This window comes from Nipponia nippon, unplaced genomic scaffold, assembly GCF_047370975.1.
Source record: "Nipponia nippon isolate SJK-2023a ecotype South Korea unplaced genomic scaffold, ASM4737097v1 scaffold_3, whole genome shotgun sequence".
NCBI lineage: Eukaryota > Metazoa > Chordata > Aves > Pelecaniformes > Threskiornithidae > Nipponia > Nipponia nippon.
The window spans coordinates 11,168,114-11,186,762 of record NW_028262347.1 but is presented as its reverse complement, the minus strand read 5'-3'; positions in this window follow the sequence as shown (position 1 = coordinate 11,186,762).

Genomic DNA, 18,649 nt, shown 5'->3' with positions numbered 1-18,649 from the left:
TTCCTCTGGACTCTCTGAGAATTAATATGACTGAACCAAGATCATGGATTAGCATATCTATATATGAGATACTGATGAATGGCATTAGGATCACTGCATATTCTTTCTCTGTTACAGATCTTGGGAGTTCTAAGCTTTCAGCTTTTTGGAAGTCAGTAACAATTATCAGGTCTGCAGTAGGGGGAATCTTAGTGCAATGGAAGACACTCTTAAAAAAGAATTGATAACTTGAATTGTAGGTTTGAAGTTTCCTTTCAAAATGCTTCACAGTATTCTCACAACTGTGCACCACAGACTAGGTGGTGTCTTTGACCGCATCTCAGAGTTTACTGTGAAAAGGTTCAAACTTCATTGTGTCTGTTACTTAGTTATAAAATTTATCTCTGACTTGACTGGTTGGAGTCTTAGTGGGCACGTAAGATGTAGTGGCTTGTGACAACTGATGGTGATTAAAGAGAGCACTCAAAACCCTGTCTTAGATGGGTGCCAGAGACACTGTGCTTATCTGAAGGACAGTCAGAGGAGCCAAGAACAGTGCTCTGATGTGATACCAGCTTCTAAAACCCTGCCAGTGCCACAGCTGCTTGGTATTTTAGGTGGATAATTTTGCTCCTCTTATGTGACTTTTCATTATTCTTGAAAAATATCATAGAGATTTGCTCCTTGTGTGACTTTATCACAGTTTGGGAGATAATAGGAACTGGACTTGGCTGCATCCCCAGGCTTACTGTGTTTGGAAAAGAACATGATTATGTAGGAAAGAGGAAACACATAATCCAAGAGGAAATGGCAAAAAGGAGCACAAGAAATGCTCCCATTAACTCTGTGCATTCCTGCTTTATCATAAATTGTGTCCTGATCAGCCTGATTGTAATCAAAGGTAGAATTTTATAGTGAGATGAATACATGTTAAAGCTTATCTACTTTTTTTTAGTGCTCTCAAAGCTCTAATAACAAGAAAAAGAAGCATCTTCATTTTTACTCAGTACTTGCAAAAACTATAATCTAAGAAGTTAACATTACTTTCCCAGAACATAAATAATATTGTTATCAAAGAATATCACAGTCTGGGGACTTCTGCACTGAAGTTTGTTTTGGAGTTCAGCCCTTCCCTTTCTGGCTAAACATTTAAGAATGAAACTTTCCATGAAAATGTTTTCTTCATAGTTCCTTTGGGTTTCCTTTTTTCCCATCTGGTAGAAGCTCTAATTATGACTTTGTTCCCTGAATTTCAGAGAGAGTTCTGGGCTCCATATATTTCAATATAAATTCAGGAGATTTTTAATTTTTCTTCTTATTGTTTCTTTTTATTATTTAACTTTTCATTCCTACTATTCACCAGGGTGGTTAGAACTTAATGTCTTCTAAGCTCTTTTGAAACAGTGTTCTCCAAAACAGTAAAAGTCAAAGAATCAATAAGTGCATTTGTATAACACCAAGAGCAGCATTACAGTCTTCCTTCTGAACAAAATATTAAAGGGCACTTGGAACACCTGGGAAGGATGGTCAGTTATCTAATTTGCTGCAGTAAGTACATTGTATGTTAACTGGATGTACACAAGGCCTTCTCAACATTTCATTCTGCTACAGGCATAATTGGAACGTTATCAATTTCTATTACTGTCTTTAGCAATTTCAACAATTCAAGCTCAAGGTAACAGGAAGCTCAGTAATTGTTTCACTGGCCGCTGCAATTTCTTTTCTGGACAGGGCATAGACTCACTGAGTAATAAGCACTGAGTGCCATCTAGTGTATACATCACAGTGCATGGACAAAAGAAGCCTAGGAAAGTCTAAAAAAAATCTCATGATTACAGTTCCTAGCAAAAAAGCGTGTAGAAAAGGTTGCTATGTCTGAAATAGGAATCATTAAATTACTTTGTCTCATTATAAAAAATAATTAAGAACATATTTCAGACTAGAGAGAGAGATGTATGGACACAAAACTATTGGAGGGTCATGTATATTATTGCTTCTGTAGGCTGAGCTGATTAAACACACCAGGAGTTCCTTGTATCCTTTTATTCCCCACATGTTTTCTCAATGTACCACCTTCTCATCGCACTTTATGTCTTAGAACAGTTAAGCCATTTACAACTTGTAATTTGCTAAATTACTTCTGTTCTTTCCTTCTGGGAGAAAAGTAAATCTTAACTGAGATGTTTGGCAGGCTTAAAAGCTATTATATGGCTCCAGCTCTTTGATCTATAGGCAGTTATAATCCCATTAGGTGACAAATTGATTTATCAGTTGCAATAGCGTTGTTGGTCCCACATTTCCATCTCCAGTTTTCACCAAAATCAATAGGACCCTTCCTGCTGATATCTAGCACTATTTTCTGAAAGAATGATCACACTATGGCTACGCAAACAGAGCTCTTGCAGAAAAGTGCCACTAGTGTGAATGTAAGTCCTTGCGTCAGTTCAGACAGAACAGTCTGAAGAATTCAACCATCTAAAGGTTAGGTTTAATCCTCTATCATAACTTCTAAAGTCATAAATACCTATATAAAGTGATAGCTGGTATGGTCTGAAATGGCAAAAATGTGACCTAACAGTCTGGTCTTACACATATAATATCTTATAAGCGTTTACAACACCTACATTTGCATACATTAGTCCTGTTTCTGTTTACCTGATCTGATATATATATATAAATATAATTTCTCATTTCATGTTACAAAGGTAAAAATCTTATTTATGGAGCTGGTTAACGACCAGCTGGAGGCATCAATAGATACATTTCCAAACTTAGTGTCACTTTATTTAACATTTAGTTCAGCTTTCTTCAGAAAGTTGCTTAGGTCTGTATCTCTAGATGCTCCAAAAGCCTAGATGAGATTGAATGTTATTTGAAATTCCATAACGTGTTTTTGATGAAAAATCTTTTGAGTGTCATTGTGTTAAAAGAAGAAAGCAATAGCTCAAAGGAAAACTTCTACAAAGCCACTGAGAAGGTCTCAAAGTGGATTAACAAAATAAGAAACTTGTTCTTTTAGAAGAAAAATAAGCACTTGAAAGGATAAATGTCTCATGAAGTGCTTGTTAAGTGCTGTATCCTACATACAGCTATATGGGTACAAAGGTAGAGAGAGAAAAAAAAAGCTACCTGCTTCTGTCAGTAGAGAAACTAATTATCCACGAAGCTGTTGCTGTTTGTACACCTGAAGTGAAAAGGATAGAAAGAACTATTGCACCCAAGACTCTGGGCTGCAGTACCAATCACCTTAATACCTACGTAGGGAGGCTGAAGGAGAAAACATACGCACACGCCCTCACACCCACAAACCTGCTTAGAATTCGGAATATACTTAACCTAGTTACATGGTAAAAGATAACACGTTAAAGATAACTGCTGAGTTGCAGCAGCAAAATGTGGTGAATGGCAAATAAAAGAGGAGCACTCTTTCTCTACCAGAGGAGGTGGAGGACCTGCTGCAGATACGCAATGACACTGCCAGGTGCAGCATCCTTAGCCAGAGAAACAGAGCTGGAGCAATCCTCTCTCGCTTCTGCTTCTGCCCCTGTTTCTGCAGGGGCTGTAACTGCCCTTTATACCTTCTTGTTATCTCCTTTGTGCTTTCATGCTCTATGGGGTGTTTTACATGCAATGCATACATGTGCTTTGCTGTCTCTGCTGCGCCTAAGCCAGGTTCTGCGCAGCTCTCAGGACTACATTGCTTTAGTGAGCAGTAATATAGTAGTTGTGATTTCTGCTATTCTCCAAGATAAAATGGTATTACCCTATACTTGTACTGTCAGTTCCTCTCCTATCAACCTAGGCTTGGTGTCTTGATATAAACTAGGTGAAGGACTGAAAGCTGATAAGGAGGTATTATTTTACAGTAACAGACCTGTTTGTGCTCATTAAAAGTATCATTTTTGTTGTCCTTGAGGTGGAAAAAATTTCCAATTTTACAGAGAGATCATTTTCATCCATGAAAGAGATGCAAGAATGAACTAAGAAACACATCTGTCAGAAATCAAGCAACACTTTTAGATGACTATTGTATACTAGACATTGTCATAATAGACAATTTGTTATATATTTGTATATTTGAGGGACAACTTACTAGAAATGGTGTAGTGCTAGAAACAGGCTTAACAGCCAAATCAAAATTAACATGTAACCAAGTAAGTTTGGAGTGGAACAGATTTACTGTTGAGACATCAAAGTACCAATTGTGAATGAGTCACGAACTCCTCAAATCTCAGGACCGAATCACGACTCATGTGCCTTCTTCACACAATTAGAACAGTAAGAATCCCTCAATTTATAAGCCAGGCAGAACAATTGATAAACTCCTTTGATGAAAGCTTGGTTTCCATAGAGAGATGAAGTAATTCATCAAGATAGCTTTTGCTGACATTTATTACAGAGCACAAGTGGTGTTCTGTGTGAAATAACATATTTCATCAGAGTAGTTGGTTTAGCTGGAAAAATTAGGCAAAATTTTGAGCATCATCAGGTTTAAGATAGGCTTGGCACATTTTAAAGCTAAACAGAAGTTAAAAACATTTGTTTAGGGCCTAGACAAACAGGTATCGATAAGGTCATCTCTGAGAGAAAAGGTGTTTGATGCTTGTGGAGTAGATCATATATTATCAGAGGAAAAGGGCAGGGCAGCAGGGAAGGAGAGGTAGAGAAGTGAGTATGATAAGGCAGATATCTTCTGGATGGAAGAGAGAGACATAATTTCTGTAACAATTTAGTAAAGGGGAAGAAGATAACAGTATGTCCTAAAAGCAATACCACTACTGAGTTTGCTTTTTGTGTATCCAGTAGAATTACGAATCTTAGTTCCCAAGATCACTGAAGAAATATGATTTATCTGTTTCCTCTGAAAATAAAGCCTTAGAGATCAGAAATAGAATAATTTTTTCTTTTTAAAAAATATTAATATTTGTCATGTAGCCTTTTACAGAGGTTTTGGTGTGCTCATCCAAATATGAAAGGGACTGCGATGTTGTATATGCTATTTGATAGCTGAATGTGACTCACAGCACTTTCTCCAGAAATTATTGCTAGACATTCATTCTCCAGTACACACAAAACTTGTGTAGGCTAACACTGATAGACACTGAGAGAAGTACAGAAACACTGCATCATGGAAGGAGAAGTGCTATTCAATCTCTTGCCACAGGACTTAAAAATTTGAAATAATACACGGAGAACAGTGAGCATCAGTGTTGCCTCTGCCAGTCTGCAAGGTTTAGAAAAGAGCTGGACCTTCACCACTACAGCTGTGGGGAGGTGAGAGAGTTGCAATGCCTGGAACAAAGAGGAATCTGGATGCTTACATGTGAATCAAGCTCCAGAAGTGTCCACCCATGATTCATTCAGATGAAGATGGTGTTACACTCAAAATCTTGTTTATGGGCAAAGAGGAAGCACACCTTATATTTATATAAAGCCAGGAATTTATTGCTAGTGTAATCAAAATCTTAAAGAGTTTAATCATTATTAGTCCGGATCTAATTGTTAAAGAAAAATAAGAATACAGTTAGAACACAGAATAAAGTCTCAGCAATAGTCATAAAAGTTAAAATTGCTATATGCACACTTAGTTTCTACCCCTTTCCTGGTGTTATGCTCATCCGTCCCCTGCTCATCTGGCTCCTGAGGCTGGCAGCTTCCTTCGGGTAGTGGTGGGTGAGTTGTCAGCATCTGGCATCCTTTGTCAGGAGAAATATGATGTTCATGTCAATGGTTTCTTCTTCCTCATGCTAGGATCTATTGGTGTATTGGGAGCCTTGTGGCAGACATTATATTGGAGGAGATAGTGATATTGAGCCGGCCATGTCTGGCAGTTACACCTTGCCTTTATCTAACAGTACAGCAAGGAAGTTCCTGTAAGAACATCCTTTAGGAACAGAGTTGTTTTCTTGCAAGGAAATTATATAATAGCTCAGATTTCCAAAAGGGAGAGTGTCTCTCCATGGATGGGCTTTGCTCTGCTCTGTGCAGCATGCTGGGGGAAAATCCACCTGTGCTCCGTCCGACGCTTTACGAATTCAGGTTGCCCAGCATCTCAGAGAATTTACTCCCTGTCCATGTTCCTCTTCTTATTTTATCTTATTAAAGCCGTTAGCTTATTAAGCCATTTGTTGTCCGGCCTTTCTTATTGAGATCCTGCACTGGCTCACTCTCACATCACCCCCCAGGTGCAAAACATGGAGTCATTCCTAAACACTTACTAACACCCATTTGCATCTTTCTCTGTCTTCATTGGTCTGCACCTCCATGTTACATCCAAATTAACTATATGCTGTGATCTTTGCGTATGTTAGACACAAAATACTAGATTTGTTTGTTCTCCATGTTACCCATAAAACGAGTTATGTGCAGCTCCAAACTCACCATTGGTGAGTTAAAACAAAGTTGCAGGTCAAGAGTAGTTTAAACAGAGCAAGCCAGACAAGCCTCAATCCTGAGGCCTTGCAAACTCAGTACAAAGCTTTAATAAGCTTTAATACTGCCTTAAGTATTTTTAGCAATTTTTCATTAAAATTAAAGACAATTACTACTCTTTTATTGACACAAAAATTTTTGACCAGTAAGGTTTATTACACATAAATACGGTTCTTGTCAGTTGTGAGAATACCATCACTGACATAATTATCTCTTCTAAGCTGACAGGAAATTTGTAATATCTAAAGTCTGTGGATAGATACCAAGATACCTGGATTTTGTCATCTCAGGTCTGTCAATAGCTCAGATTTCTCACTTGGGTCACTGGCTAAAAATTCTGAAAGCAGCAGCCATGGTAGTTGTAGGAAATGGAATAAAATACATAATAAAATGTAGCAAAGATGGGTAAATAACTTTAGGTTGATGTCAATGGGAGATTATAGGTTACACTGGACAGTAGCTCCTAGTAATGGGCAGCATCACAAAAGGAAATATTAAACCTGGAATATGCTGTGTGTAAGATTTCAGTTGAATCAGCTGTTAGAGTTTTGGTGGGGAAAGGAGGTTCTTGGTTATTCTTTGAGTTTATAAGTAGTATACATATACCATACTGTACCCAGCCCAGGGTTCTACGTGTATCATCAGATATCAGCTTTATAGGAGAGGAGGCTCTGGAACGGTGCCAAGCCTCCCGAAGCAGTCATGTTTTCTTTGACCATATTTTTTGAACCACATTTACTGAAGTAAATGAAGGTAAAGAACAGACCAAGCCAAGGAAACCAAACTCTGGATTATGTACTGGATTTAATCATTTGTATGAGTAGTTTCCTATACAGAAAACAAGCAAGCAACAAACTCTCAAAAACAAGATAAATTTAAGCAGCCTCCAAAACTGAAACAATCTTGGGGCTCAATACTGCATGGGTAGATTTTCTCTTCATTTTAAATGTTTACGGTTTAAGATTTCTGTATAGTGGCGTTAAAATCTGCAAGTCTGCTTTCCTGTTGAATAAACCACAAGTCCACGTTTTCTGGAGGTATGGCACCATCTCCTGGCAAGATGGAGTGTTTGCTCGTAGTTGGTAAAACGTATTGTGAATCATATAAAACAAGATACCTAGGTGCTTCTTCTGAACCTTCGATCTCCAGCTCATTTCAGTTATCAGAATTCCCAACTGCTTGTGCTACATTAATCGGGGCGGGGGGGAGGGGAGAAGGTCCATGCTATTTTCAGTTTTGTACCAAAAGAAAAAACAGAAACAGAAATAGTAGGGGGTTTCCGAAGAGACTCAAAGCAGTTGCACTTCGGTATGTGTATGGAGAGATGCATACACATCCTCTTACTTGCAATGTGTACAGTGTTATGATGGAACTTCACTGTGAAAAGGGATGGACTGTATTCACCTTTGCTTCCTTAGTTAAGCCTTCTCTTCTCCCTTCATCACAGCATGGGAGAGTCAAATCCATGCTGACAGCTGATGACTAGGTACAGAAAATCAGTTTTGAGGTTAGAAAGAGTGTCACCACATGAACAGGATGTCATAAATTTTCCTGCAATACTTAGTGCTTTGCTTCATGCTTCAGGCTCAACAGAGACATCGAAACACCCCAGACATGACCTCCTGAGGTCCCTTTTGGCAGAAATTATCCTTTGATCCTATAGATTCTTCAATGATATGATTCTATCAACTTTTATTAAAAAAAATGTGAAATAATTTAATTGCTTATAGATCTGGGAAAAATACTAAAGGTGAAAGAAGAAACGCATACATAAACACAAAGAAACTTGTGAGTTTTTGGTCTGATTAATGACTTTTTGGACATAGACGTTACTGGCCATGTTCTGTCACATCTTCACAGCCACCAATAGTCTGTTAACATAGTGTTATTGCTTTTTTGAAGCTGTAGAAATGATATACTTAAACCAAACTAAAACTGCAGAGCTCCAGGATGGGTATTCAAATGGTAAAACCTATTAAACAGCAGTTTTCCAAGGAAAATGTTGTATTCTCCATTTTTTTGGTCATTTAAAAATGTACATGATCATATGGGCAAAATTGCCTTGGTAGAAGAGACAAGCTAATATTAGGTCTCTTGCATTCCTAATTTCTGTGATCTGTAATATGCCTCATTTGCATCGATAACTTCAATGTTGTGCAAGCTGAACTGAAAGAAGATACAGGATAATTTTATTAACATATGTTAAAAGATAGTTCTTGCTAGATGTAGTTATTTATGAGTGGGGCATGATGTTTTCTCATCCATGTGTCCAAATGCAAATGTAGCAGCACTGAACTGAGACATGTAAGGCTTCTGTCAACACTCTTATATTGACTGTTTAAGCATTTTCCCACATGACTGTATTTTGCAATGCAAGAAGAATGGGTAAATTTTCTTACTAAAATGTTAAAATCTTGTTCAGTAATTAGGTCTTTATGAGTATTTCCGCTTATTAATACCTTCTCTGTACAGAAAATTCTAGGACTTAAATTTAAAAATGTTGGCCTGTAATTACTTGTATATTTATAGGTGAAGAAATAAATTACAATTCACAAATATATGTGTGTGTGTGTGGTTCTGTTTATCTCTATATCTAAGCATTTTAAAAGCTGTACTGAGCAGCAAGATCATAACAAGACCTCTTGTTACCTTTTTGGATTGTCTGAGATATGAGGAGTCCTGCTCACCTGTTTGAATTGCCCCTTCTCTCCCGAGCTGGTAATGCATGAGCAATTCTTTTTAACATACATATCACACCGTAAACTTTTTTGGATAGGTACCCTCTCTTTCTCCTGGATTTTTTTTTGTCATTATCCATGATAGAGGTTGATAGAAGCTAGCATCATTAAAAATAGAAAACAAAAGAAATTATTTTTGATTGAAAAATAAAAATGTTTAGTTAGGCTTGTAAGATAATGTTTAAACTTTTAATTGTTTCTGACTTCTGACACAAGACAGGCTTCTAAGCTGGTAAACTGATTTATGAGGTTTTCTTTTTCACTCAGCAATTAATGCTCAAAATTTTATAAAACATTCCCACATAGTCATATTAAAGTCTGCACGGCATCTGAGAAGCTCAGTTTTCTTTCCACAGAATCACACTTAATAAGCAATATCCAATAGCAAAGAATGGGAATATATGCTAATATATACTTCTAGCTATATATAGACATATTCCAAATAGTTCTTTGTCTGAAATCAATTGGAAACATCAGTAAAGCAATGCTGAAAAATATGTCCTTAAGCAAGTTGATGTTTCATTCAGCAATGGATTTTCATTTATGTCTTCGAGTCTGGTTTGCTAATGTTCAAGTAGTAGTATACATAAAATTGCAATTTAAAATGCTTATTGGTACAATTCTTTTAGCTTAAAAATAGGGTGTCCGATTCTGAACTTCACTCCATTACTTTTGGCATAGATGGAGTATGGGAAAGGTGGCAGTTGGAGAGATGACTTTAATTAAATTTTAATTCCTCTGGCCCTACTCTGAACAAGAAATAGTGTTTTATTGCACACACCAGCCATTCACTCTCTTCTGGCAACCCGCCAGATGAAAGAGCATCCTAGTCTAGCACAGAAGTCCTCAGATCATTCCTTAACATACTTACATTCAAGTATTGTGATCAAAACTATTAAAAATCCTTCTTCATTTGACTTGCAAAAGTGTGTATGACTATGAGAGCATTAGTAAGTAGTTACCGTTGTAATGTTAGTTTTTAAGAGGTAAGTTTTTCCCATTATTTTCTAAAGCCTCTTGCTAGCCTTCCAAAAATGACACTTTGCATGCAAATGCTTCATTAAAAAAAAAAAAAAATCATCAGTGGCAGTTCAGCAGGATTCATCGTTAGTTTTTGCATCATTATTTTCAGCTGCATAGCCTGGGACTTCTAAAGAAGACCCCTGCACACCCTGTAAGTCTGAAATGTTGTCACACCATCACTGCTGAGCAGCTTGGGCTCTCCATAACACCTCAAGCTTGTAAAAATGAACATTATGAGCTAGCACAGGGCCTCAGAAACACATTCAAGAAATTTGTGTATTGATTACATCTTGTTTATGTTAAGTCCATACCTCAAAATTTTTTATCTAAAGAATTTCCTGATCATTTTTAATGAAAAATACGTTTTGAATTTTTAGAGGGTTAGATCCACTCACAGACTTTGCAGCTTTCTAAAGCCAAGACTTCCTCAGCACTACGTGGCTAAGAGAATATTTGTAAAGACGTGTTTCCACATAACATTTTATTCAGGCAAAAATACAATTTTACATTTCTGCTTAATCTTTTCCTTAGAACTAAGGTCCAGACTCATCAGATAGGGTAGCTTCTCCCCCTGGAGCCTACTGGAAGTTACAAAACTTGCTGTCTATGTGTATCTAGCCTAAATGCTTCGTGAGTAAACCTCAGGGCAATGTTGCTGTCGCTGCTGCCATCTGCTGCTTGCCTTAAAATCAACAGCCTTTAAATGCCAGGAAAAAAAAATCCCATGTGAAGCTTAAACTTCTGAGTTTGACAAATCCTAATAAAAGATGTTAGAATTGCAGCTTACAACCGGTCTTTATTCTAAATAACACAATAAAATGATTTAACTGGGTTCTTCTAGGTAGTTACATCATTGTTAATAGCATCTAAAATATGTGGAAATTAATAGAATTGCCTGCATAAAACAATTTTCCATAAAATGGTTATTAATGTTTACTTTTAGTTTCTCATTTTAGAAAAGCTTCTTTTTTTATGACTTTATCATCATATTTATATCACCATAAGATGCAGTCATATTGTCTTCATCTTCAACTGATATCTTCTAAATAAAAATGACAGCATGTATTTGTGGAGAGTGCTCCAGATTTAGGTAGCCCCTGGGTTTTCTTACTCACTCATTTATTCCTTATTCTTATATCTCTAGGCTGTTGCCTAGTCAGCATTCTTCATACTCTTTTGAAGTTTGAATCAAGGTTTTCGAAGACTGGCTGAAGTGCATCTGATACCGAAAATGTATCACAGATCCAAGACTATCATTAAAAAGTAATATTAAAATTCAGAACACCAGGGTATCTTGGTAATAATTAATGTCTTTTCCACAGATAAAAATAGCTGTTTTAAATTGTTATTATTGCTGTTCTGGTTAACACAGAATGAAATCAGCAACTACTGCGCAAAACCTGAAGTTTCCATTCTCTCACTCATTTTTACTCTCATCTATAAACATGTGAAAAGTATATTCTTCGTAAGTCTATGTTTACAAACCATTGAAGTATTTTCAAAAAGCCCACACTGGGGGGAATCTGCATTTGGTTCCTTGTAAGGGTAACCACTTAACAGTGTGAATACACGCAAATAAAACCGGAATGTCAATAGAGGCTCCAGCTTATAATTTTCCCAAGCACTTTTCTGGGTGACTAATACTTCCTAAAACACCCAGTCAGTTGGGATGGACTGAGAGGGGTGTATTTAATGAGCACTTTTTCTCTTAACAAGCAAGATCCTACTTAATTTTTTGTTAACGGTTAATTAATCTAAAACTAAAATTTTTTTAAGTCAGGGTTAAATTTTGATTCTAACAAACTAAACTTTTAAGAAGATTAGTTTCAATACCACTCTGGATTTCAAGCAATGTTGTGAATGCCACAGCTTCTGTTGTCATGTGAGGTTTAAAATAAGTGCGGTAGCTGACGTGCCTAGTTCTGGTGGCTGATGAGAAGATGCATTATGGGCACTACCCCATTGGGTTAACTCCACCAAGGCACTTCAGCCACTGTTACTGGCTTCTGTCTTTAATCATCAAACTTGGGCATCTAGTGAACAGGTTCTGTACGTTACATATCGAGCTGGACTCCACAAAGGGTGATTGAGAACAATATATTTAAAATCCTGGTCCTGTTAGACCTTTAGCTTTAAAGAGTAATAATTTAAATAGGAATGACTGGAAAGACCAGTCTGGCAAGCCAGGTTTCAACAAATTTTTGCTTTTGAAGTGTACAGAATCTTCTCAGACTCATATCAGTGATTTCTGTGCAGCCTGAGTTCACCCCAGCTCCCAGAAAAATGTTCAAAACTAGTGATTTCTTGTCCAACCCATGTGTACGGACCCTGGGTGCACCCTCGCCCTGGTGGGAGGTCTGGCTGGGCTGCTAGGGCTCAGTGCAGCGCAGGGTAAGGGCCTGTTGAAGTTAATAAAGAAGAAAACCTGTTTTCCAGACCTTGATGAGAAACAGGTAGAAAAGAGGAATATGAATCATGATCATTCACATTTCAGATGAGTGCCTAGTTATTGTATGCACAATAATACCAATTCCTTTGTCTTTCTCAATCCACTAAGTCTAAGCAAAAGGTTTTTCACTTCTACTCTTGAGAAAGATAAAGTTCCTCCCTCCAGCCTGAAGTTTAGTGCCTGAATCTTTGAAATGTATTAACTGTTCTTTGATAATACAGAGCTACAGTGTTAAGAAAAAGTAAAAGTTTTTTTCAATTGAAAAAATAAGACATAACCTTTGTTTTAGATTCTTAAATAAATTTTTATTTTATAGGTATTCATATTGATTCATACAGAGCTTGACTGGGCTCTAGGTTTCTCTGTTGAATGCTTGTAGACATAAAGTGTATCACAGCCATTAAAATAAAGATTTAATTTTTGTGTAATTGGAAAATGGCCTGAATCCACTAGAGACTTGTAATTACTGACTAGATTTAATTCCAATGCAAATGTGTCACTGGTCCTGTCTTTTTTCCTGTCTCTAAGCAGAGGCCTCAAGAGTATAAGCGTAGTATGACATCAGGGGTCTTAAGAGCATGAATACAAATCTCATCTGCTATGCAGCCCTGCGAGCTGGGCAGAACCTGGCTCAGGCACAGCAGCGACAGCAAAGAACATGTACTCACCACATGTAAAACACCCTGTATAGCATGAAAGCACAAAGGACATAACAAACAGGTAAAAAGGGCAATCACAGCCCCTGCAGAAACAGGGGCAGAGGCAGAAGAGAGAGAGCAGGGTCGCTCCGGCCCCTCTTCCCTGGGCAAGGATACTGTGTCTGGGCAGTGCTGTTGGTTATCTGCAGCAGGTCCTCCACCTCCTCTGGTACAGAAAGGGAGCTGCTCTTTTATCTGCCATTCGCCACACTTTACTGCTGCAACTCAGCAGTCATCCCTAATGTGTTATCTTTTACTATGTAACTAGGTTAAGTATATCAGAATTTTAAGCAGTTGTGTGGGCATGTGTGTGTGTTTTCTGCTCCAACCTCCCCACACAGTAAGGTGACTGACAGCACAGTGCTGAATCAGAGCAAACTTGGATGCACCACGTGTTAAAAGAAATCAGGTGGCACTGCCAAAACTGCTGCTGCTTCTTGTTGTTACTTGGTGTTGCTATATTTTCCCAAATGCTAGTTATTTAAAAAAAAATATATATCAAACATGTTTTGCAGAGACTCTTTATTTCTTCTATTTGGAACACGTAAAAAGATTTGCCTGTAAAAATTTTTCAAGGTAGCTCAGTGCTACAAGGAAACATTTTTTCTGTGGGCATCAAACTTCATAATATTGTTTCATTGCTCCTTCATTAACAGTACCATTGAATATTTTTTCTGTTTCTCTTGGCTCTTTAGTTGACCTATATATTAACAACTACTTCATTATTTAACTGATGATGCTATGTGATTAAACCTTGCCTTTGAGAGCTTGTTATAATGATTAATATTGCCCTTTGGAGTTTTTGTGTAGGCACATTGTTTTACTGTTCCCTCAAACATTTGCTCATTGTGTTGACCATACCAAGATGTAGAAACTAAGGTTAACAATAATGATAAACTTAATTTCAGCCTCACTGATACTTTTGAGAAGCCTCATGGCATCAGAACAATGTGGTCTGTAAAAGCATGTTGAACTTAAAGAAATTAATAAGCATCATGGTAAGAATGAGAAAAGAGCTCTTATTCCAAACACAAGGTTTCACTCAAGAAAATATTGTCTTATATCGTTTTGAAGGCATTTTATTGATTTCAGTAAGGTTTTAATGCAGTCAGGTTAATATTTTTTTTTTTTCCTCATACATCATTAGGAAAGTACAGACTTGCTGTTCTATTCTCATGTAAATCTGTATGAAAATGTTACTGTGCTGCATATCATTAGACACTGCTCTTCCAGGGGTTTCAGCCACATTTCCTTGGCATACATGCACTGCCTACTCTTTAGAAAAATTCTTAGTAAATCTGCAATACATTTCTTCTAGGGAATACTGATTCCAGGATTGTCAGTATTCAATGACTTTAAAATATTTTTTTTTAAACTGTATTTGAAAAATAAAACAGTTTAAAGAAATTGGCTGTTTATTTAGGTTTGTGTTTCTGAGCTTTTAGAGTACATGCTGTGCATGTTTTCTGTCTCTTTACTACACTATGTGATTTGAAATATGCTAAAAATAATTGAAAGCATAGACAGTTGCTTATCAGAGAGAGCCTGACCTTTCAGTAAAACAACAAAAAAGATACTCATTTCAGGTAGCTTTAGATGTTACCCCAATGCTCTGAATAGTTCAGATGAATCCATTTTGTGTGAGTGATGTTAAACAAACACAGTCTGGAGCTCTGGAGTCTTTTCTTAAAGCAACATCATACACATCATATAGTATCAATTAGTCTATCTGTCACGAACAAAGGATTTCAGACTATGCACAAGATTTATTTTCATTAAACCACATCACTCCTGTCTGCTTACCAGGCATTATTGTTGGTCCTAAAATTGCAGTGTTCCCTTGGCTTGCAATTTTGTGATGATAGTTAAGACTTCCAAAGAGGGATTTATTTTACCTACATTTAAAAGCCTACAATGCAGGCCTCTAAGGCTGCATTGTTCTTCTATGCTTGAATATAGAGTGAATCTAAGATAAAGAGGTCAGGAACCATCACCATATGCCAGAGGGAGACAAGGAGTGAACTATGTGAGGAGTTCCTGTCTGTATGATATACACCAGAACTAGAAAGCAAAAACTCACTGTGGAGCAACAGTGCAGAAACCACCAATATTAACTGAACAAAGATGACATCAAGTGAACTCTGGTAGGAAAGCTGTTGAAAAGTTTCCATGCCTGTATCCCTCTATCTGTAATACAATAATGAAAAGAAGAAAAATAATACTAAATTCTACTGTGCCCTGAAGTCATACTAGATGAGATTGAGAACAGAATATAGTCCTAACAAACTGAGTCTTAGCTTTCAAGTAGCTAATTTTTATTTTTTTTTTATTCCATCTTCTGAATGCCTAGGATGAAGCAAAATGAAGTGCCCCCTGGTTGTAAAAGCTCCTCCAAATTCTCAAAGCCATTGATGAAAATGAGCCTGTTATTACCATTGTCAATTAGAGCAGAGACTGCAAGTGGCTCTGAGCAGTTACCCAAATGTTTTCAGCCCAGATCTGCTTCAAAGACAGCATTCAAGCTCCAGGCACTTCCTGTCAGCGTGAATGCTTACTGCTCTTTAGTTGGAGTTTCTTTTCTGACCTCCTCTCTTCAGACACAAAAAATTATTCCAGGTTTTATTAATTTGGTTTTCAGAACACAACATTGAAATGAGATTTTCTTTTATTTAATTTCCTCTTAGAGGAAGGGACCAAGTAAGGCCTATCATTTATAAAGGAAAGATGAGGAAGTCGTGGTAACTTGAAAACCTTTGGAAAGAGACTTGTAGCTTTCTTGTGCCTCAGCTCCTCCACCTGTGAGAGAAAAGGAATAGCACTTCCTTACTTTCTGTACATTGTATGGATTAAAAAGCTTGCAAATTTTTATAATCATCTGTATTGTTCTTGGTAAGTCTTGAAATGCAACTGGCTGAAAAATCAGCAATTCTCTTGTATTCTCACTAGGATGCAGACATTTCTTTACATTATCAGGACTTGCTTTCAAATGGCCTGTTTCATCAGCCTAAAAAAGTCTAAAAGTATCCAATTTTGATTCCTCTAATTTTGAAATGCCAGTCATGGAAAATTAATTTTGAGTTAGATACGGAAATAGTGATTGGGTATACACATCCAATCCCCATTCACTAACACCTTTATCTCCACAATATTTGTTTGTCTGGAAAGAGTTTCAAATATACTTCATGGAAGGTATCTTATTCTTTCCTGTTCTGTATTCATTGAATTTCTTTCAGCTGTTCTTCATAGATAATAATTAGTGTTTAATTCATATTTGGAACAAGACTTCAAATCTTTGTGTATTAACAGTACTCTGTCATTTTCTGATGCTGAGTTGGAGATGTCAGAGTCATTATAGCTCCTACTTGCAAGATTAGAGGGGAACGTTTGTCCAAAATCCTCTATGAATCCCTTAAATCCTCAATTTAATAGAATTTTTCATGTTCATATGATGAATTGGCGACCCAAATAATTATCAAAAAACCACTACTGTTTTTTATTCTTAACCATACTCACATGTAATAAGCTCAGAAATTAATTTAATAATTAATTACAATCTTTCCAATGATTAATTAGAAATAAATTAATCAAGGACTGTCTATGAATAAAAGCAGGTAGAATCACAACCCAGTGAACAGACCACTTTTAGAAAAATCTGGACAACTGAACACCCTTCCAGTAGCTATGCTATTGTGTCATTGCTTAAATATTGTACCTTCTCTCATTAAAAGAGGACTATAGGGGTTTTAGGCCCTGGACAAGTCCCATTCCACTTTCATTACAATCCTGCAGCTCTTTTTTGTCTGCTTGGCTTTTGCGTCCTACTTGTAGCTGATTGTCCCGCTGTTTCATTTTGATGCAGAGGCTCCTGAAGCAGCAAATTGGACCTCTGTGCCTTTTCCCCACTAAAGTCCTGCACTGCAGCCTCACCCTATCCCAGCACACAGGAAAGTGAATTAGTTTGAAAAGCCAGAGGTTCTCAACACTGTCTTCACCTCTGTCTTTACCAGCCCTGTTGGTTCCCAGGCACTGGGAACAAAAATCCAGGTGGATCCAAACATAGACCCACCACCAGTGAGGGAGGAGTTAGTATGTGAATTATTACAGAAGCTTGATCCCTACAAATCGATGGGCCCTGACACCATCCATCCAGGCGTGTTGAGAGAGCTGGCTGATGTCATTGTGGGGCCACTCTCCATAATCCTTGAGAAGTCGTGGAGATCGGGGGATGTCCCAGAGGACTGGAGGAAAGCAAATGTTACCCCTATCTACAAGAAGGGCTCAAGGGAGGATCCAGTTAATTATAGGCCCATCAGTCTTACTTCAATCCCCAGGAAAGTTATAGAACGGATCCTCCTGGAGCCATCACGAGTCAAATGAAGCACGTGATTGGGAAAAGCCAACACGGCTTCACAAAAGGCTGATTGTGCCTGACAAATCTGATGGCCTTCTACAATAAAGTGACCTGCTCTGTTGACAAGGGGCTAGTGGTCGCCATTGGCTACTTGGACTTCTCCAAGGCCTTCGATACCGTTCCCCATGGCCTCCTCCTGGAGAAACTGATGCGTTACAGCCTAGACAAGTGGTCTGTGTGGTGGGTGAGGAATTGGCTGACAGGCTGCACCCAAAAGGTGGTGGTAAATAGTTCTTTTTCAAACTGACAACCCGTCACAAGTGGGGTCCTCCAGGGATCAATATTGGGCCCAATGCTATTCAATATCTTCATAAGTGATCTGGATAACGGGATCAAGTGTAGCCTGATGAAGTTTGCAGATGACACCAAATTGAGTGGGGAAGTAGACACTCTGGAAAGGAAAGCCACCCTGCAGGAAGATCTGGAGAGGCTGGAAGAGTGGGCTAACAAGAACCTTATGAAGTTTTATGAGGACAAGTGTAAGGTCTTGCACCTGGGAAAACATAATCCAGGAGAGCAGCTCAGACTGGGATCCACCTGGCTAGAGAGCAGCTCTGTGGAAAGGGACCTGGGGGTCCTGGTGGACAGGAAGCTCAACATGAGTGAACAGTGTGCTGCTGCGGCCAAGAAGGCCAATAGGATACTGGGTTGCATCAACAAGGGCATCACCAGCCGAGAGAACGAAGTCATTATCCCTCTCTACTCGGCGCTTGTCAGGCCACACCTGGAATACTGTGTACAGTTCTGGTCCCCGCTATACAAAAAAGATGTGGAGAGGCTGGAGGGGGTCCAGAGAAGGGCCACCAAGATGATCAAGGGTCTGGGAAGCCTGCCGTATGCGGATAGGCTGAGACAACTGAGTTTGTTCAGCCTTGAGAACAGGATGCTTAGAGGTGATCTCATCACCATGTACCAGCAC